Source organism: Pipra filicauda, unplaced genomic scaffold, assembly GCF_003945595.2.
Source record: "Pipra filicauda isolate LSUMZ 115617 unplaced genomic scaffold, ASM394559v2 scaffold358_size1319798_pilon, whole genome shotgun sequence".
NCBI lineage: Eukaryota > Metazoa > Chordata > Aves > Passeriformes > Pipridae > Pipra > Pipra filicauda.
Genome location: NW_024104485.1, coordinates 581809 through 603135, shown reverse-complemented (window position 1 = coordinate 603135; position 21327 = coordinate 581809).

Sequence of the window (21327 nt, the reverse complement as noted above, 5' to 3'; positions counted from 1 at the left end):
TCATTTTCCTCACCTTCCCTGTGAGTCTGCACAGCATTTTATACAAAGAATCACTAAGTGACAGGGTGAATATTTCATATTCCTGACTTTAGAGCTTACCTAAAATCCTTTTAATATGCCCGTGTAGGGAGCTACACCAATATGATAACCTGCGTACCTATTTTAATGATATATTTTCTGAGCAGAAAAACCATATGCCACCTTTTTGTCCTCCCTGCAATGAAACCTAATGAGGGGAAATTCAAGCTATTGCTGAAGATTAGAAAGGGGTAAAAATTCTCAGATGCTCTGGATGAAAATTTGTAAAGTTGGCTGCAAATATCATTGCATAGCCCCTGACCGTTATTTTTAATCTCTCGTTGACAAGGAAAAGCTTGCTGGGAGTTGGGACTTGTTATCTTCGTTTTATGGGCCACTGCTCTCGGAATAACAGGGCTGATAGAGCACTGGTGGTAAGTCAGTTGGGAAGGAGAAATGGACAACAGAGTCACACAGCACACAGAGTGTGAGGAAGAGAGAAAAGTGCTATTAATGTTTCTGGCAAGGAAAAGCAATTTCTTCACCAGCTGAAGGAGTCCTTGTGAAATAAAAAGTCATGTAAATTACTTCTTCCTTTATTTACTCCTTCATTTTGATGTTGATCTAATTCAGAGTGACATGAGCAAACTTTTATTTAAAACTAGTTAGATGAGAAATGAGAAGTTTTGAAACACGTTTCCGGGGAAAGGTTGGAGGCATGCTGTGTTTTCTGTTTCTTTAACATGTATTCCCCTGTTTGTTATGAATATTGATATCTGGCTATCTCAGTCTTTGATGTCATTATCCATATAGCTCCACTCCAGCTACCAGTTTCACACCCCTAGACGCCCACCACTACACATCTGGAAGGGAAAAGCAGTGCAGATAAAAAAGAAACACAATGGAGAAAATCTACCCGTTAGTTACATCACACCTGACCAGTCAGGTTTCTCAAAGGAGAACTTTTAGGGATCCAGGAGTATAGTGTGGGGATGAAAGCTCCCATTCACACTAGACTCTATTAAGGATACAAATATTTTGTCACACTTTAAAGAAGACTGACCTGTTAAGCCCGGCAGAGCCCTCCAAATTATATGTAACACAATTCTGTGTAAACAACATGTGATATAAAAGCCATTCATGTTTAATACCTTCTGTTTATGCGGGACTTAAATGACAACTCATGCACTGGCAATATATTATTTTCCACTCTTTTCCCTGATTTTAGGAATAAAGCCTATTTTCTTTCATCTACTGGTTGACACTAACGGCAAAACTTCCACCAGTCTGAAAAAGTTGAACTTTTCAGAAGATGAAGGAAGTTAAAATCCATTTGTCTCTGGAGAACTTCAGTACTACAATTACACTTCAGGTTTCAGTTAACTCTCCTCATTGACTTCTTTCACAGAAGTGGGGCATACGCTTATTTATTTATTTCACTGGAAACAAGCTAATTAACTCAGCTCATCTACGTAAAGAACAAGCAGAGGTTTTGCTGAGAAGTAGGCAAAGGAGGTGAGCATTAAATTCCATTACTTTACCTCATAGAGAAAATCTAATGTTTGAAATCCACTGGGACTTTGCAGTCAGAGTTTTAAGGTATTATAACTACCCCATGGTAAGGATTTGCAAGAAAGACCAAAGCAAAAACAGCAAATGGAATAGGAAGGTGACATTATACTCGGTGCACAGAAGCAGAAGGGTCGCTAGTTCATAGAATTGTCAACATTTTCGACACAGATAATTCTGAAAACATCCACCAGTTTGATATCCATCTGGACCTAATGAGATTCGACACAGTAGACCCCCTTGAACTTCCATCCCCAGAATGTTTTCACCTTGCCTTTTGGACGTGCTCACAAGGGAGACGTGTTGGTCCTTTCATGTCAGACCTTAATTGGAGCATATATTCCCTTCCTCACTGCATCTGTTTCACTAGGGACTTTCATCAGACGAAGTAAAGGGCTTTTTCACTCTCTCAGCCCCCTTTAATACAGAGTATTCAGCTCCTTCTACAAAGCGTCTTCATTTTTTTCCCCCTGTTTTTGAGGTCTGCTACTCATTCTTCTATTGAAATGTTGTCTTTGTGAGGTCTGTCCTCTGTATTAACTTCTCCTTGTGCGTGGATCTGTCTGCTCCTATGTGAGCCTGCATTGGAGGGGAGAGTGAGGGCTCGGGGTATCTTTGCATTTCATTCTGGCTTTCTACATTTATGAACGTATTTTCCATCAGCATTGTAAAATGTGGGAGATTTTCATCTTTCATCTTTCAGCCTGTTCTCCACATCTATTCATGAACCTTCATCTCTGTTCCCTACATTTTTTAGACCCAGAGATCCACTTTTTTTTAATATCCCAAATCTCTCTACTTCAGTCCCACTTGTCTTATCACTTTTGCTTTGCGAGTCCTTTTCAGGGAGTACTCCTTCTTTTCCCTTTTCCCTTTTGTTCCTGTACTTTCTTTTCTCTCTTGTTAAATGCCACACAAAGATGTCTTTCAGTAGACAGAATGGTCCCCATCGGTCTGGTAATTGTGTTGGCTGTACTCGTATAAATGTTATTAGGAATCAGAAGATTTGACCTTGCTGGTTGTTTCTCAGTCACTGTCATGTCTCAGACTTTGGATCTCAGCTGAGCAAATCATGTAAACATCTGCTGTTTTCTGCAAGACTGCTATTCTAGATGATTTGATTCAATTCGATTTGATCCAATTCGACTCTATGCAGAGTACTGCAATTCCCATACTATCACAGTATTTAATGCCTTCCAATACCATGGAGACCAATAAACTTCTACTTCTTAAGGGTGATTCTGCTTCCCAGCTTCACTGGTGTCAACAGAAACCATTTTTTTGTTTGTTTGTTCATTTGGTGCTTTTTTTTTTCTTTTGTCAAATCCTCTGCTGAATGGTGATCTTGCTCTTTGACCTCTGTGAAACAATATCTGCCTGCAAACTGCAGCAGAAAAAAATGTGCACATGTGATAGGTTAATTTTTTTCCCCTGCTTTCTTACAAACTGCTTAAGAATTCAGTTTTATAAAACCATAACTATTATATTATGACAATATTGAAGATAAATCTATCATCTGCAAACCAAAAGGTTTCACCTTATCAATATTTCTCCATTGCTTGTATTACAATAAATGATTTTGAACTTAACTATGTCATTGCAACCATTATGTAAAGTACATGATCATGTTTAGAATGAAACCTGAATTGCAGCTCATTTTTTTTTTTAAATGTGACTCTTGACTATTTCAAAAACTGCAACAAACAATTTTAGAATGATTGACATCTGAATACAGCCCTTAATAGCACTGAGACAGTGAGAGACAATCTGATTTTACTAGGCTTTACCACAGCTGTTAGGAAAGTGACTTTCAAATTCATAAAAAGAATGAATTTCATAAAATCCATAGGAAATTTGTTTTAGATGTATAATTTAACGTATATTTGAAAAGATTCAAATAGTTACTTGTCGAAGAGCAGAAAAGGCTCAATTCTAAAATAGTGTTCAGCATTTATCGCAGAAGAAAGACAGTCAAAATAGAGGCCACCACTCTTGAGACTCTAAGATAGCTAGATATATCTGACTATTCATTTAGATTGCATTACTGATCAAAGCATACCTTCCAAACTGGGTGTAAAAAAAATGTTCCTGCTACAAGAAGGTGCACTCCGATAATAAAATTTAATAATTACTTTTCCAAAGTGTCTTCCTCACCCAATTAACAGGCCATTACTGTCAAACACTCAGGACTTAACAGGTTACGTAGCACAGTGTAGCAGACTCAGTTAGAAATCTAGTGCAGGAATTTTTTTTGTCCAGCTTGATTTTGTAGGATCAGTAGTGCCCTACACCTTTCCTGTCATCACACACATGTGATGTTTGACCCTAAAATCCAGGTGCAGCATGAGATCAGTCAAGCCTCCGAAGCAAATTGACCAGAGGTGTTCAGAGACATTTGCTGTTGTAGGCAAACACAGTGTGGCAGGACTTTAAAGCCACTTCTGTCAAGAAAGATGTGCACATGGGATAGGTTTGTCTGGTCTAATTCCAAGGACAGAGATAACTACTCTATTTTGAATACTTAGTGAGACAGGCTTTTACATACTCTTCCTTCCAAGAGCACACGTCTGAACTAGTCATTATAGAACCACAGAATGGTTTCGTTTGAAAGGACCTTAAAATTCGTCTTGTTCCACAGTCCTGCCATGGGCAGGGACACCTTCTGCTATACCAGGTTGCTCCAAGCCTTGTCCAACCTGACCTTGAACATTTCCAGGGATGGGGCATCCACAGCTTCTCTGGGTAACCTGTGCCAGGGCCTCACCACCCTTCACAGGGAAGAATTTCTTCCTAATAGGTGAACTAAACCCACCTTTTTTCAGTTTAAAGTCATTAATCAAGATTTGCTTTAGCTGCCTGTTTTCAGTGAGGGCAGTTGGACTCAGAGTTCTGAAAATTTGCTCTCAGAGGTAACAGCCAAACATTTCTGTGATTTGGTTAACACTTCGGTTTGATGCAATATTTGTGTAACTATTAAGAACAATAAGTAACAGCAAAAACTCCAACTGGTATGACTTTTCAACATCAGGAACTTTTTTAGGTCCTCCAAGAAGATAAGGATCCATGAAAGGCAGAATTTGAGGCTTAGATGACATGTAGCTTCTGAACACAGCAAGGATTCATCTGCTTTGGGGACAGACCAAAGAAAATGGGCATCCTGAAAAAAGCCTCAGTGTAAAGTCACATTCTTCTAAGCATGATTTTCTAGAATGAAAAAAAAAAAAAAAAATCAGATGTGTAATCAGATGTGTGCATGATCCAGCTTAGACCATTACTGGAAATGCTCTGTAAAAGGCATTTTTTTTTGTGTAGCTCAGTTAGTTTTTCACTTGTTTGACAGTAAAATGTCTGTTTCCTTCGCTTAAAAAAAAATGTCCCCTTGTTTCAGCACCTTCTGCCTAAGTACTTCAGCATATTGCATTATACACACTGTGAAATTTGGGGGTGTAAATCTTCCCTCTGTGTAGAGTCCTTGTTTTTTGTTTGTAAAAAATAGAGTGTAAGGGGACATAAAACGTAAGTGAATCAAGCCCTCAGCTAGCATTTAATTGATAAGAACTAAAGCTAATATTAGATAACAAATAAATGGTCTGTTGCACAGGCATTTAATTAAACACCAAATTAATGCAGTAATGACCTACTGGAACTAACAGCCAGAAATGCTTTACTGCAGGCTAGCATCTGGAATGTTTCACCTTTTTTTTTTTCCATTTTTTTTCCCCCTCTTCTCTCCTGTACAAATACGTCGAAAAGACATACATTTATTTTTAATACTCAGTCTGGAGGGCTTCTGCTTTGTCCTTTGCCCTGTCTGAAACCTTGACATCACTGGACACCAAACGATCTGTGCTGGTGCCTCTTTCCTGATAGGCATAGCAAACAAATGGTAAGTTGGTGTTCCTTTCTGTTCCCCCTCCACACCACCCTTTTGTGTCATTATCTAGTTGAAACTCAGCCCCGTACACCTTGGGTGATTACACACTGCCCAGAAGATTAATTGCAGACAGTACTTTGGATAATGGTCTCGGGTATGGAGCCTACCATGCCGTGGAGAAGGCACAGGAATCAATACATTTCTTTATCTGTACAAGTCCATTTCTATAAAAGTGCTTTCAATCATACCCTGGAATATCTGAGAGGTGTAGGAGATTAACTGTTCTCAGACCCGCTCAAAAAGCCTTCTGTCCAAGCCAAAATATGCAAAGGAGTCTTTAAGGGGACCTCAATCATGACTTGTCATCCTCTTCCGTGCTACATGAAGTTATACTTGTACTACAAAGTAAACTTGTGGGGCTATTAGTGTATATATGTGTATATATATATATATGTATATATATATTTATTCATTTTATTTATATATATATGAGTTACTGACTCTGGATTCAACCCACCTGGCCCTTGACATTGATGGGAGTCAGGTCCATAGTCTCCCTGGTTTCCTCTGCAGTCAGTGGAGGAAGATACCTACCTCCCTTCAGCAGCTGGTGGAAACGTTGGGTGAGCTCCACCTCTCCTGGCAGTGCTTTGCTCTCCCCATGGGATTGTAAAGGTCCCATGTGGCCTGTCAAAGCTAAATACTGACTTATGATGGATGTCTTGGGGCCTACATGTCTTTCCAAAAATGCCTAACAGTTTTACAGCTTTTGGAGTAGATTTGTGCTCTAGAGATCTAACTTCTAGGCCAGTCTTGTTCCAGTTTTAGGCCTTTCTAGTTTCCACTCTTAACAAAAAATCCCATTTGAAACGAGCACATCTGTGCCACTGCAACACCATTTTAGTACAAACACTCCTGTTAGTGTCCAAGGTAAGAACTGAGGCAAACACAGCTTCAACTGTTACCTCACCAATTATGGTCTGAATGATGAAGTGAAGGGACAAGTATTCAATTGTTTTCCCACACTTCACACAGGACTTGCTGTTAGTTAGGTGCATAAATTATTCTAAGGTCTTGGAGCAAAACTCAATGTCTCACAGCAGCACAGAAGATGTGAACCATATCTGTCTGAACACTGAGTAGACTGCATTTTCTTTTCAGAAGGGATTTTCTACCACCGGGTTTTGACTCTTTATTTATCTGTGGGCTACAAAGACTGGGATAGAAACAGAATCAATCTTGCATTCAGCATCTCTGGTGTGCTCATCTTCAGATTTTTAATTCATCAGGCTACACTGAAAAATAAGTTTATATAGTACCTATTGCAGTGTGCTCCCACCTGGAAGAAAGCCAGTTTTGGAGCAGGGCTTTAGATATCTGTTTTACAAATCTGCATTAGACCAACTGATATAGATTTGTTGTATTATCAGTAGAATACTAGTCAATACAGTCGATGAAGTCTAGAACACTGTTCATTTCGCCTTAAAAGAGATACTTGCATTTATAGAACAGAATAATGCCCTAGACCCCCTTCTCCATACAGACTAGGTCTTCACTGCCCATGGTTTAGATTAGAAACTTGATATCAACTGAATTTATCATGAATTTGGTACTAGCGTAATAGTTATCATAGTAATAACAATAATCATAGTAATAATAATAATAATCACAACAATTGCAAAGAAATTGAAGAGATTTGTAATCATCCTGATGATTCAGTAGGTGAATGAAGTTTCCAGCTTGTGCCTGGGAGCTAAGTGTCACCAGAGTCATTGTTTTTTGGATGAGGGATAAATCTGAGACCTTTCCTTGCCATTACAGACTCTTATCATTTTATAAGAAATAAGGGTTGACCTCAGGGTCTTTGCCACATGACAAAGGGGAATTATAATCTAGTTACTTAAATTCCTCTTGCAGCTTCCAGTACAGACCTTCTGTATCTTTCCCTATCCTCTAGTTAAAAACTAGCTCCATCCATTGAAAAAGCAGTTCTTGCGTCCTGTAAAGAAAGCAGTAACTTTTCAAGACTTTGATGCTGAATGCATACACAAACACATCCATGGAAATGTATGATTACTCACACACTCTTCAGGCAAATTCCATTCCCGTTTATAGTCACTAACTCTTACTGTGATCACTTTGATGCTTGGCTTGAGAGCATTTATACTGATATAAGTAATGGAAAAACTCCTGAAAGAGGAGAGGAGTAAATTCTCTTTTTTTTTTTTTTTCCTCAGGCAATAGATAAAGTGCTAGCTACACCTTCTCTAAACAAAAGTACAGGTAACACCTCCCATCAGAGCACTGAACAGTACTAATTAGTTCATTAAGCATCTCAGCATCCCTGTGGGGTAGGTATGTATTTTATTATCCCCAAGTTAGCAGGTAGGTAAAGATGACTACCTCAAAGACACACTTATGGTAAATGAAGGAATTCTAACATCTACTCCTTTGTTCTACTGGGTAAACAGGCAATAGTTCAAGGCAGCTTTAGTTCCATGTTCCATTGTCTTTGTTGTTTTCTGTGTGTCATGTGGCAATACAAAAATAAATAAGGAAGCCACTTTTTCAGTGGTGAAAACAGAAATTATTAAAACAGAGTAGCTTCCTTTTATAGTAAAGTATTGATGAATAGGTAGAGCTCCTACCAACAGCCCCCTTTGCTCCCTGTGCTCACACGCCTTTTCCAGCAAGGTTTGAAGGGAAGCACAGTGTGACTTTGAGAACAAACCCAAGCCTTTCCAATGCAGCCTGCATTGTACACATGTGTACACAGTATATGAGCTGGTGCTACTAGGGATAAGGCATCTGGAATATCAAGTTCAGATGGCTCAGAACCAGATTGAGCTCATAAAATGAACATTACCACAGCCACAAAACTAACCGAGGTAATCATGTACTATTTAGACAAGCAGCAGCATTGCCCTTTGTGAAGGGCTTTGGAATGTGCAAGTCAAGTGTATGGTTGCATAAAGATTGGGGATATTACACCCAGAGAAATCCTCAGAAGACAACAGCATCATTAACTATTTACATCGTGACTCTACCCATTATCACATTTGACAAACAGTTTAATTTCAAGGAGGAAAAACAAAAATAAAAAATAAACCAAACACACCGAGACACAAAGAGGGAAAGAAGAAAGCTGTGCGTCAACAAAAGCAGTTCAGAAATGAAAAGCAGGCAAGATGTCAAGCACCTCGAAGGAGGGAGATGGGAAATAAAAGATTCTGCTGTTTTCCCTGTTCGCTTACTTTCATTTGAGATAAATCATGATTATTTATCAAATTTAGAATTTAATACAACACGGCATTAATTTCAAGACACGCACAGAGAAACAAAGAGAGCCTTTGCTCTCAGCCTCATTCTTCACAGTGAATTGAACAGTCACTTACAGCAATGACAACGGTCAATTTTACCCATACATTAGAGGTATATATCATGCCCAAAATATCCAAGTAATTATTAGATTGAGTGTTAGTGGTGTATAAAATTAGCCCGAGGGATAATTTGGTCTTTGTGTGACTCAGCTGCTACTTTCTTGACCAGACAGGTCTCGTAACATAGCAATTGTTTGAAAAGGCTGAGGCTATAGAAAGCTGATGCAATTTTTCTGACTGTTTAAACAGGCTCAGGAAAATGTATTGAACAACTGACAAAAGCTACTGTATGAAACACAAAATGCCTGAGCAATTTCAGTCATTTCAGTTAAGGTTAGAAGACTCCTGAGGAGAAACAGATTTCTTAAACACGAGCTGTAGCAAGTTAATGCAATTCACTGCGTTCCTTTCTGTGTCAGACTAAGGTAACAATAATTTTTTTTTTTTTTTTACGTATGCAATTGTTAGAGCTGTCCAAAAGAACTACTGGGCAGCTCAAATCTTGAGTCAGATCTGCCATGCAAGTTCAGATCTAGGATGAGAGGAAACAAACTCAAGTTGTATCAGGGGAGGTTTATATGGAATATTAAGAAAATTTTTTTCACTGAAAGTGTTGTCAAGCCCCTGCAGAGGCTGCCCAGGGCAGTGATGGAGTCACAGTCCCTGGAGGGATTTAAAAGACATGTAGATGTGACACTTGGTGGGCTTGGCAGTGCTGGGTTAATGGTTGGACTTGATGTTCTCAGCGGTCTTTTCCAACCTAAGTGATTCTATGATTCTAATAGGTAAGATACAGACCTGAGGAGCAAGCTTCTGCAGAGCTATAGTGTTGCTCAAACATGTCTAATGAGAACAAGAAACTGTGAGCAAGAAGGCAGCATTTTTCTTTTTTAATCAACGAAACACTTTATCAATCATCCAAATATCATTTCCTTGTAGATGGGGCTTCTCCAAGGAATAATGTTCTCATGGTGGGACAGGCACAGTTCCCACTGCATTCAGTAGGTCACAAAAGTTTTCACACCTGCCAAATTACATAGCTTCATACTTCAGTCCTCTCAACTGGGGGTAATACTCAAATAACTTCTTACCCATATTTTAGAGATGAAGTTATGAATAAAAATGTAAGCTGTTATGCCATTCCACTTGTAAATATGTGATATTCACACAAGCAAAAGAATTAAGGCAAGACATTTCTTTAATTGTGTCCATTTCAGTATGTCATTAATTATTTTCTACTGCATTTTTCATTTCCTAAAGGAGAGTACCTGCTTAGTGAGCACTTATTAAATGCTCTCTTTTTAATTCATAAGGGAAAATACAGTCTCATGATATGTTTACTACATATTATTCAACTTTTATTTTGAAGACAGAATCATTTATTTCTTTCCAAGCTTTTCAGCAGTTCTCAACAATATACCATCTGTCTGCTTTGTAGGCATGAATATATTTAACTTCACAACAAGACTAACAAAGTACTGTATAGGTAGGGATATCGAGGCAAAAAGGGCTAGGTTGAAAAATGCTATCTATTTTTGGGGGTGTATTTTTCTATGAGAATAATATGAGCCAGTCTTTCCTCTTAGTCTTTTTGAGATGGTCATAACCATTTCTGAGAGCTTCTTATACATCCTCCACCTCTGCTGCCCCAAGAAGGAGGATGAGCCAGGAGCTGTGTGTAAACCAGAGCAGGTACTGGGGGCCAGGGATAAGCTGAAATGTGAATCTGGAGTCGTGGTCAGGGATTGGATGGGGATCCTGATTGAGGCTGGTCTGGGCCATTAAAACCTACTAGTATCCAGAGGGCTCCTACCAAGTTGTAACCATTCTTCCCATCCCTTTCTGCTTTTCAAACATCCTTTCCAAAATGAATTTCAACCTGCCCCTTTTGTCTCTGTTCCTTGTCACTCTCAAAGTCTGTCTGTCCCAGACACCTGTCTCAGACACTCCCATACTCGAACCCAGATTTCACACCCAGTTGCAACATCCTCTTCCTGCTCATGATATCCTCAGGCTGGCTTTGTGCTCCAATACATTCACATTCTCCATCACACCAAAGCCCAGATAAAATGCTTTCCTCTTATCCATTCAGTTCCAGATCAGCCTCATGTCAACAAAATGTTTTTACCTTTCCCTTCGATCAGCTTTTATTTTTGTTGTAGAATCATAGAATATCCTGAGTTGGAAGGGAACCACAAGGATCATCAAAGTCCAGCTCCCAGTCATGCACAGGATGACCCCAACAATCCCACTCTGTGAGCTCTGTCAGCCTTGGTGCTGTGACCACTGCCCTGGGGAGCCTGTTCCAGTGCCCAATCACCCTCCGGATGAAAAACCTTTTCCTGATATCCAACCTAAACCTCCTCTGACACAGCTCCATGCATTTTCTGTGCATCCAGATCAGAGCATGCTTAAGCACCCTGCGTCAAGATGAAATATTTGTTTACTCCAACTGCTAAATTCTGAGATATCTCGGCTAAGCAAATACTTTTGTTTTGGAAAGGCCTACAGTCAGTCTCAGAGAGATTCCATAACAGCAATATGCACACGCATGCATAGAAATAGACATGCAAAATCATCTATGAACAGCCACGTAGCACAGAAAATTTCAACTTGATCATACAAGTTGACCAAATTATTATTAAAAACATGCATGAACTTTCTAGTAAGTGTTGCTGTCAGCCACACATAGAATATTTTAACCAGAGATCCCCACCATATCTAGAATAAGTTCTAAATTTAATGTTTAAGGTAAACAAAGTACGAAACACACGTACATTACGTGGTATACGGCAATCACAGTTATATTTAAACCAGCAAATTTCCTTAATCTGGATTTAAATATTAGCAGATTAAAACTTTAGAAGATTATGCTCAGGATTTTCATATATTCATGCATAAATTTGGACATTTGAATCAGTATCTCAATAGCTAAAATATTTCTTGTTTTGAGAGTTCTCAGTACTCCATTTCCCCTGTCTTTTCTGCAGAATTTTTGGATGGGGTAGTGTTTTTTATTTCTAGTTAACAATAAATTCTAAAAATATACAGTTTCATGAACTCTGAAGCTATTTATAAAGTCAAGACACATTTGGGGAAGAGGTTCAGTCTAAAAAGGGAGCAGAAAATAAAGTACTAAAAGATTAAACCATTTCTTACAAAGTTCACTTTTTTCTTTTTAAATGTTTTTTGAAATTCACTACCAATCCACTATCAAGTCAAAATGAAGACATCAAATATAAATAATGCTTTACCATAACAAATGCTCTTACAGACCATATGGTTGTGAAGAATAGGTGATCCTTCTTTTCCATTATTTTTTTTTAATAAAATAAACCAGAATGTATTTCTCTACTCATAATTTATCTTCCTCTAATTTTTTTTAGCTTATCCAGGAACTGAACTTTTCCTTACATTCATAATTCTCATGTAATTCATCTGAAAATCAGATGCTGCTTTAAAAAGACATATTCAGAAGCATGCCAGCATTTTAAATGGTGCTGTTTAATATTTTTATCTTCAGGAAAGCATGTGGCAGTGATAATTACCCGAATTTGATGATCTGCATAGATAACACCACTGCATTATTCTGTGTCAGTGGTATAAACAGTGCCCCCACAGTACCCTGTGAAATGTCCCATTGCAGTAATATCAAGCTGTCATGATTTCATAAAATGCAGATGAAGAGTTGTTTCACTGTCATTCCTTGGGTACTAATCAGGGAAATCTACAGAATGAATATAAAATTAAAAAAAAAAAGTTTCATGCTCTGCAGAGCAGAGAAAACACAGTTTCAGACTGTGGGATAGGTTGTTTCCAGAACTCATCTTACAACAGGTGAGTCTTCAGAATAAGAAGCATCTTAATTCAAAAAGCAAAATGAAGGCCAAATGATGCAATATTTCAAAAGGTACCCACTAGTTGATGAGGTTTTTTGTTCCTAAGTTGATGCCTTGAGCTTGCTTCCTTGACATGATGCTGCAGTGTCTTTTCTCCTGCTTGACTAGACAGATAGGCCGTGTCTCGTCTACTGCAACTGCTGTTATATGGTATTTATTTTGCTGTCACCACACATGATCTGGTTTAATCTCTGTGGACAGCACTGAACTCTATTAATCCATCTCCCCAGACATGGAAAGGTACTGATTCACCTGGGTGCTTATATTCCAAATATACAGAAACCAACCCATTAAGCTCTTCACGGAAAAGTCGAAGAAAAACCATATCAGAATTTTCTTACAAATAATCCAAATGTTTCAGGTGGAAAACATTACAGGGACTTTTTCAAAGCCTATTGGATTGACTGCCACTATACTGAAGTTAACACCCTAGTAGATGTAAACACAATTCCTGTATATTTCTTATAAAAGGAATTCCAGTGCGGCAAACATTTCAAACAAAGCAAATTTTATCCTCCTTACATATTTGCTCTCCTTTTTGGGGAGATGTTTTTCTTCCTAGCTGGTGTGGAGCAGAGTCATAACTTCGGATAATCCAGGAATAGAGCCAAAATGCCACAACTTGATTATGAATGAAATGCCATCTGGATTCCACATTCAGGCTGATCGACAAAAGTCACTAGAACACTCCGTGCCTCCATACTCATCTCTAAAGCTAGCCAAATGGTAATAAAAATGACCTTCCAATAAGGTCTTTTTTGTTTTTTTCCCCCTATGCAATATTTTTAAGCCTCTGTTTGATCCTAGGACAAATAATGTCGTACATCCTCTCACAACACAGCTTTCTGTATTTCTCTTCCAAAGGGCACTGATTAGACCAAGAACTTTAATTGAGCTGTCTTGCCATTTTCCAACACAGCTCGTTTTTCTCTGACAGCTTTTCACAAAACTCCTTTCTTATAAAGCATAGTTATGTTAAATTGTAAATATCTATCCCTTTGCTGAAAAGTCCTTATCTTTATTCTTGTTGCTATACCTTTCATGTTATTGCTGTGTCTCACTTCACCTTGCAGGACTTGATATGTCCAACTAAACCTTTCAAAGGCACCACAGTATTTTCTTGTAGGGACCCTTTTCTTCTTACCATGCATATGTTTGACAGCCTCTCCTCAAGATTCCCTTTTAGCATGTGTTAGAAGACGTTCTTGAACTTGTCCACAGCTATTTCTAATTTGTCTGATCTTCATCAGTCAGTTTAAAGGAGCATAAAATGTCATCTGCCTCATCCGTCACCATGTGTGTATTAATGTATTTATCTGATTCACTTCCTCTTGCTCATCTAGGCTTGATGCAATTCTGAATCTTTCAGATCTCCTAATTTATTTCAGTCACTCTTCGGGCTTACTGAAGTTGAATTTCTCAGGTGAACTAGTTTGAAATGATGTCATGCTTTAGCAGTTCTATAAGCAATTATCATCTTAATAGCCTGTAAGCCCTGTTTTGTATACTCTTTTGGTCTGCAGCCAAGCAAAGAAGTCTGTTTACTCCCAAAACTCTCCGCTTTCTCTATGGAAGCAGGAAAAGAAGCAAACCAAACAAAAACTGGCAAAAGAAAACTGTCTTGGCCTTGCCATCATGTTAGATTGTCTTGAATGCTGATTATTCAGCCATATCACTTGTCTTTGGACAAAATACACCTGTATCTTTGACTGTGATCAATGGTAACTGGTCTATTTAATTCCAGATATCCTGAGTGGTGTGTCTGGTTTATGTAATCAGTACCTCAGTCTCCAACTTGAGCTCAACCTTGCATGAAGCTACAGAAAAACTTTGTCAAACTTCCTTCACACTTTACCACTCTGGTTTGGGTCAGAGAAACTGGTTTAACAGTGAGATATTTCACCTCACTTAAGCTTAGGATATTGACCCATGGAAGTGCCCAAGGCCACGTTGGATGGGGCTTGGAGCAACCTGGTCTAGTGAAAGGTGTCCCTGCCCATGGCAGGGTGGGTTGGAACTGGATCATCCTTAAGGTCCCTTCCAACCCAAACCATTATACAATTCTATGATGATTCTGAGCATTAATCTCCACTATGTTTTGAAGTCAGCAGAAATGGATCCATTCAGTCCCAAAGCATGGCTCTCTGTCCATTTTCAGCAGCCAGCTCTGAGTAAGAAAGAATAGGAATTACCTCATCTTCTATATCTGAAGAAGCTCCATAGATTTTTTTTTATGGGGCTAACCAACATGTCTGATATATAGTTTGCAGAGTTTTCATTTCATCTTAAACTGGGAATCTGCATTTTGTCACCTGGCCTGTACTGCAGTCTTTGCCAGTTGTATTTAGTGAATCTCCATTTCATGCATAAAGAATTAGCATTAAGTGAGATGGATCTTCTCCTTACAGAACAAGGCAACAACAACAACAACAACAACAAAAATAACTAATTTTTAGAACTGCAACCTTGGATTCATAATATAAATCTCTTGGAAAATTAAGATGGGATGGATGTGATTTCCAGATTAACAACTCCGAGAATTTTTGTGTTTTCAACAGCAATTAAGACTAAAAAAAATGCTTGAAGAAAATTCTAGACACTATGTGTTTCCACATTTCCAGGAGTGCTCAAGACACCTTATAATTTGTTGTCACTTTCTTCTCTAGTCAAATTTGGATTCTTTCCCTCCAAAAGTCATGGTTTCAACAGGATAGAGATTTCTCCCTTCCTCACACCTTGCACATAGTGGGAAGTACAGATGTGCTCTTCAATGCAATTATCAAAAGCTCTAAAATATAAAAACATTGATTACCATCCCCTTTCCCATTGCTCCTGATAACCTCTACTACAGTGGAGTCCTCAGGGAAATTTGACTAAGGTGAGAAATAAGGAAGAGTTTTGATTAAATTTGCTGGAAATATTTTGGCTGGCAATGGAATACATACCATCCCTGCCATTTTATACATCCTCCTTCTGCTTTTTTTTATAATACTACACTGGTGCACTGGCTGAAGCTGACCTGAGAGTTTCCATGAGACAAATACAGCCCCTTGTGTGAAGCAGTGAGCTTTATTTGTAGTGACAGGATACTCTTTGTGCTTTTTTTCCTATTTCTGTGTTACGCACACAGATTTATTTGCAAGTGGAAATACAGCAGTGACTACCCTTTGCTGCTGACAGCGGATGAGCTCTGCACTTTATTTAACTGACTTTGTGTCAGCTTCAATTTCTTGACCGCTTGGAGTGCAGGGTTCTGTTGGTCCTTCCAAGGTATCCTTTGATCTTGCTCTGTGTTTTGTTTCCTGCTCTACCCCGTGGGCCTATGGTTTGCTGCAGGACTCCTTCTCTCACCTCCTTGCTTTGTGTCTTGAAAGAAAACAAGTACACTTCCACATGTATTATTTTACAGACTCCTGTGATCGTAGAGGAAGGGGAAATCAGCTCTTCCATCACAATGTGGATCACTGCAGCTCTGCTTTGCAGTCATACCAATAGTAAATAACAATTCATTTTTTATAGTTTTAACACAATAGAGACCAAAACTTGGCTTTTCTTCACAAAAAGAGGAGAGATCTAATCTTCTGTTGTATCACTTTATGATTGAACACTGGTCAAAACCAAATGAGGGTCAAGGGGACTGACCTGACATTCGTTTATCTCTGTTCTGGAATAATGGATGGATTTCACAGTTGCAGGCAGACATTAGATCTTAGGGCTATTCTCTTACATAACCCATGAGAAATGAGAATTTCCCTGGTTCCGTGGTGCCTGATCAACTTCTAAAATATTCCTTTACCACCTTCTGATGCAGTTTTAACAAGGGCAGCCTGTAAATGTTTTGTAGCTTACAATGATTATGGACATTCCTTAATCAAAAAAATGTTCTCTGGTTCCTTCTTCCCCTTACTTTAGTATACTATGTGTGGTACTAAGGTGATGTAAAATTACTAAGGTAGAATTCCGACACAGGTTCTGGTGACAGAAGTACTAAATGGAAGAAAATGTTAAAAAATTAGGTGATAAAGGATGATAAAATTATTCTTTTAGGTTTTGGACCAGAAAAAGACAGGTCTAGAGTTCTCGGACACAAGGTACTTTCCTCGTCTTCCAGAAAGAGCCCAGGAACACAAAATCACAAGCAACTCTAACCTCACAAGAAGTTTAGACAGGCTTTGGGGATAATTTCCAGCAAGCTGAAGTTTAGTAAGCATCTAACTTTCTAAGTCATTCTTCTCTGGGTTCCTCCAGAGTTGAATAATGGGAAAATAAAGCATGCAATTAGTGTACATACTTATTTATTTTATATATTCCTGTCTGTGTGCATACATGTCCATCTTTTTGGACCATTCTCTGTGTTCAATGGCATATTTAATCGTGGATTCTAGTTAAGCAAAACTATATATTCATTTCAGAACAAAGAGATGGGAGAACTTCACCTTCAGTTCTATCAGTAGGAACATATTTAACAATGTAGATGCAGGGCCCATAATAAATCCCATTCTTTGCCTACTAAAGATGGTAGAGCTGTCTCTGACCTTACAGATGTGTGCAGAGCCCACATTACGGTTTTAGTGCCATGTCAAGTCAGTGTTTGCCTGAATTAGGCATGAAAAAAAGAAGAGGGTTATAAATAACTCAATATAAAACCAAAGACACTAGTCATTCTTGAAGACTAAAAGCATGGAAGAAGTGATTTTCTTTTGTCTTGCAATGTGGCCAACACAGGATTAAAAGGTTTTTAGGTCTAGTCTGCAGTTATCTGTGTCATAAACCGCTAGTGCAACTTCAATAGACATCCTAAAAAGTGCCTTTCACATTTTTTCATCAGTTATTGACATATTATGTCTTTTTTCTTTTTTTTTTTTTTTTTAATTAGATTCAGAGAGAAGTTACCGAGTTGCACAAGTGTTTCCTTTTATTGCTTGGGGTTTATCCCAGCCACATTTTGACATCCTTCTCTTTTCTTTGAATCCCCCATAAAAGAAAACACATGTAGAGAGATGGAAATATGCTGCAGAATGATTCATCCAGGTTCTTGACCTGCATAATCAGAGCACCAGGTCTGCTGAGAACATCACTGAGCTCAGCAGTTGTTGGAAACAAGTTGAGTTATAGAAATTTGGGACTTCTCAGACACTCCATAAATTAAATTACTGTGATGTAAGCAATCACTGAGTGATGTCTCAGCAACTTGGAAAAGTCATATTTGGAGAAAACAGTCAGATGATGAGAAAGGCAATAGAAATTGCACCTATGTACCACAGAAACTAAGAAAAGAAGTCCTAAGGAGGTAGTGTATGGAAAGATAAAATTCATGTTCTTTTTCTGTTTGAAGTCAATGACCAAACTGAGGCTGACTTTAAGATTCATTGTTCCTTAAACTTGGCAATTTTTCAGTCAATGAAGGAATGAAGTTCTTTAATGCCTTTTCTTTTTCATGTTTTAATCGATTTTTAAGGTACATGTCAAAGTAGGTGACAATTGTCAGTTCATGCAATAATATAGAAATGATGTACTCATATTTAATCAAAATTTAATCAACTGAAATAAAAGTGAACTACATAACCTAAGATAAAGTAGAATTTCACGTCCGTATTCTAAGGATGTTCTACATTTCGAGAGAGTCCATATCCAATCTATCTACATCTCTGTACTTAATTATTTAACTGCAACTTCCTTTTTGGAAGGGCAAAAGCGGGAAAATCTTGTTGCACCAGCCTCTTCCAAAAGCCCAAAACATGACTGTGAGCAGTATAAGCTAAGAGTCCAGTGGGATAGTGTGAGTTATTCATACATGATGCCAACAGAGTGCCTGGAACCCATGCGTAAACCCCTTTTTGGCTTTGAATGGCCATGGGTGGTTTTGGTCAGCAGATTGTCTCCATGTCAGAGTTTTTGATGCAGGCCAAAAAATGTGACTGGGAATTTGAGGGAGCCCTTGGACCATCAGACTGTTTCTGCTGTGGTCTGCTGCAGGCTACCTGTTCAAACCACTATCCCACTTGGAACTGCAGTGTAGGCATCCTCCACATACCAATGTGGGACTGTTGTTGCCTTCTCTGCAGGTCACGCCAAGTGCCTCTTTTGCTACTTTTCCACCTCCCAGATACATCTACTGCCTATGCAAGTGTTTCCCACTCAGACTATGTAATTACCAAAGACACTCATTTCTGAAATATTACTGAATTTTCACATCTAGTTCACTTACCATTACCTTGGAAGGTATGATACTCCAGAGTAAATATGAATTCTACTTATCGATACTCAATGTGACCAATCTTCTTACAAAATCATTTGCCACAACTTCAGTACCTCTATTAGCCTAAAAATCATATAAACAAGAAGAGCTCATTTTCTGTTTGAAGCCCTACATTCCCCAGAGTTCTTTGCACAACAGACACTCTGCCTTTCTTTCAGGTATTTTCAGTCTTTGTCTGAGAACTTAGGCAAAACACTTTTGATCTTTATAAACAAAACAACTACTTTCAAAAGGCTGTACTCTCATGATTTTTCTTCCATTGTCTCTACAGTCCTTCATGATGCTTGTTACAAAGTCACATAATATTTTTCAGACTCTTATGCAGCTATTTCACTCTTTTCTCCCTGTATTTCATGTACTGGCAACAGTTTATGTTATTTTCTTATTGCCAAAGCTAGAATTTTTGTCTTGCTATTATCTTTAACTTGATAAATTTTAATGGCTTTTTCTAAGTTAGGTCAGAGTGCTCTAGGACTCTTGTCTTACTTTTCAGTCTTTGATTTCTACTGTAATCTGATCTCCCATTGGAGATTCATTGAACTCTCTGGAATTATTCCAGCCACTCATGAATTTTTTCCTCAGCTCTGTTACAAGGGATCCAAAGTTTCTCTCCAAAGTCTTCTGTGAAACCAAGCTCTTTCAAAAGTTAAATTCTTTCCAAGATCAAAAAAGTCTTCAAATTTCTTTAGTTCTTTATGAGAGGTATATTTCTTCACTCATGTGCAGAATATTCAATTAAATTTCCAGCAGTGATGGAATTTGTAGCTGCTATTCTTTGTCCTCTATATACCTCCTTTTTCTACTTTTTGGGTTGCAAGTGCAGTTACATGTCTGTAACTCTATTTTACGCCAAATATAGATTTCTTACATGGAAATTAATACAGAGTAATCAACACTAGCAACTCTGAATAAAACCACATGCATTATGAAATATATCAGGGGAGCTAATGTGTCAGCCTGTTAACCTTGGGAGGGTCTTGTGAGAGGCAGAAACTTGCACATACAACTACATTTGTGAGCCCATCAAACCCTCACAAATAATCAGAACGCTTAACAAATGCAAAATTACAAGGTCAGTCCTTGAAGGGCACAATATCTTTTCTTTCATAGCTATTCTTAGACTTATGAGATCTGAAAACAACAGCGTATGAACACAGTCATGCAAAAGCAAGACCATGAGACATCAATGTAGTTTGAAAGACATATAAAGTCACTGTTCTGCCCTACTTTGTGGTGCTGTGTCCTGTGAGGAAATATGGTTTGAAAGAAAACTATAACACAATTAGACTGAGTCTAAGGGACAGCAATAAGAATGATCAGAGGCCGAGAAAACATGGTCTGTGAAGAAAAATCAGAATATCTGGAGCTACTTGACTTTAAAAAAAGGACATGTTTAAGAGGAACACGGTAACAGTGTCCAAGTACAATAAAAACTTGCAAATCCATGTCTTTGAATATGATTTTTTTTGTTCTGTGTGGATATGGGAATCTTTGTTCTACGTGGATAGGGGAATCTTTGTTCAATGGACTAGAGAGAATGGGCTTAAGTTTCAGGAAATATAATCAGTTTCAGGAAATCTAATCAGGGTTAGATTTCTGAATAGAAGGTATTCTGGACAATTGTTCTTCATTGATTAGTAAAGTTATGGAGCCTCTGCCACTGAGGACTTTTAAGAAGATTTACATAAATGTTTTTTAGGAAAATATATTTCATTTCTTCTTAAGAAAGGCAAATATGTTATATTATTACTTTTCAATGTTCTTGGACTTTTCTAAAGTTTCAGATGAAGTATAAACATCTGAGTGGCCAGTTCAAGCTTTTCATAGGCTACATGTGCTTTGCAAAAGGTTTGCACCTCAGAGTGTGATCTCTGACTTCAGGGTGATGTGTGTCTACACTAAGTAAAGACATCTCCCCTTCTAAGCTGAATGCCACGTCCCTACTATCTTTAGATCTTTCCTGGGTCCTATCTGCACTCCTGTATAGCTCTCAGATATAACTTGCATTTGTATGTTTCTGATTTATTTTACATTTAAAGTACCTAAAATACTGTTGCAGCCACTTAGTGTCGTGGTTTTTTACAGCATGAAACTGAGACCGTGTGTTATGTCCCCTAGAGAACAGCAAGAAAACATATGGCACTCTCTGAGAGGCTACAGAGGAAAACTGTGTAGGGCAGAAAGAACAGCCTGGACTGCACTGCCTGGAGATCTGCTCTCAGAATGTTCTCCTCCCAGGTTACCAGTTGGTTTCACCTCTGAGGCAGTGAACTGTAGTACTCTAATATATACCCAGACACAATAACTGTTGATGATGAAGATGATGCT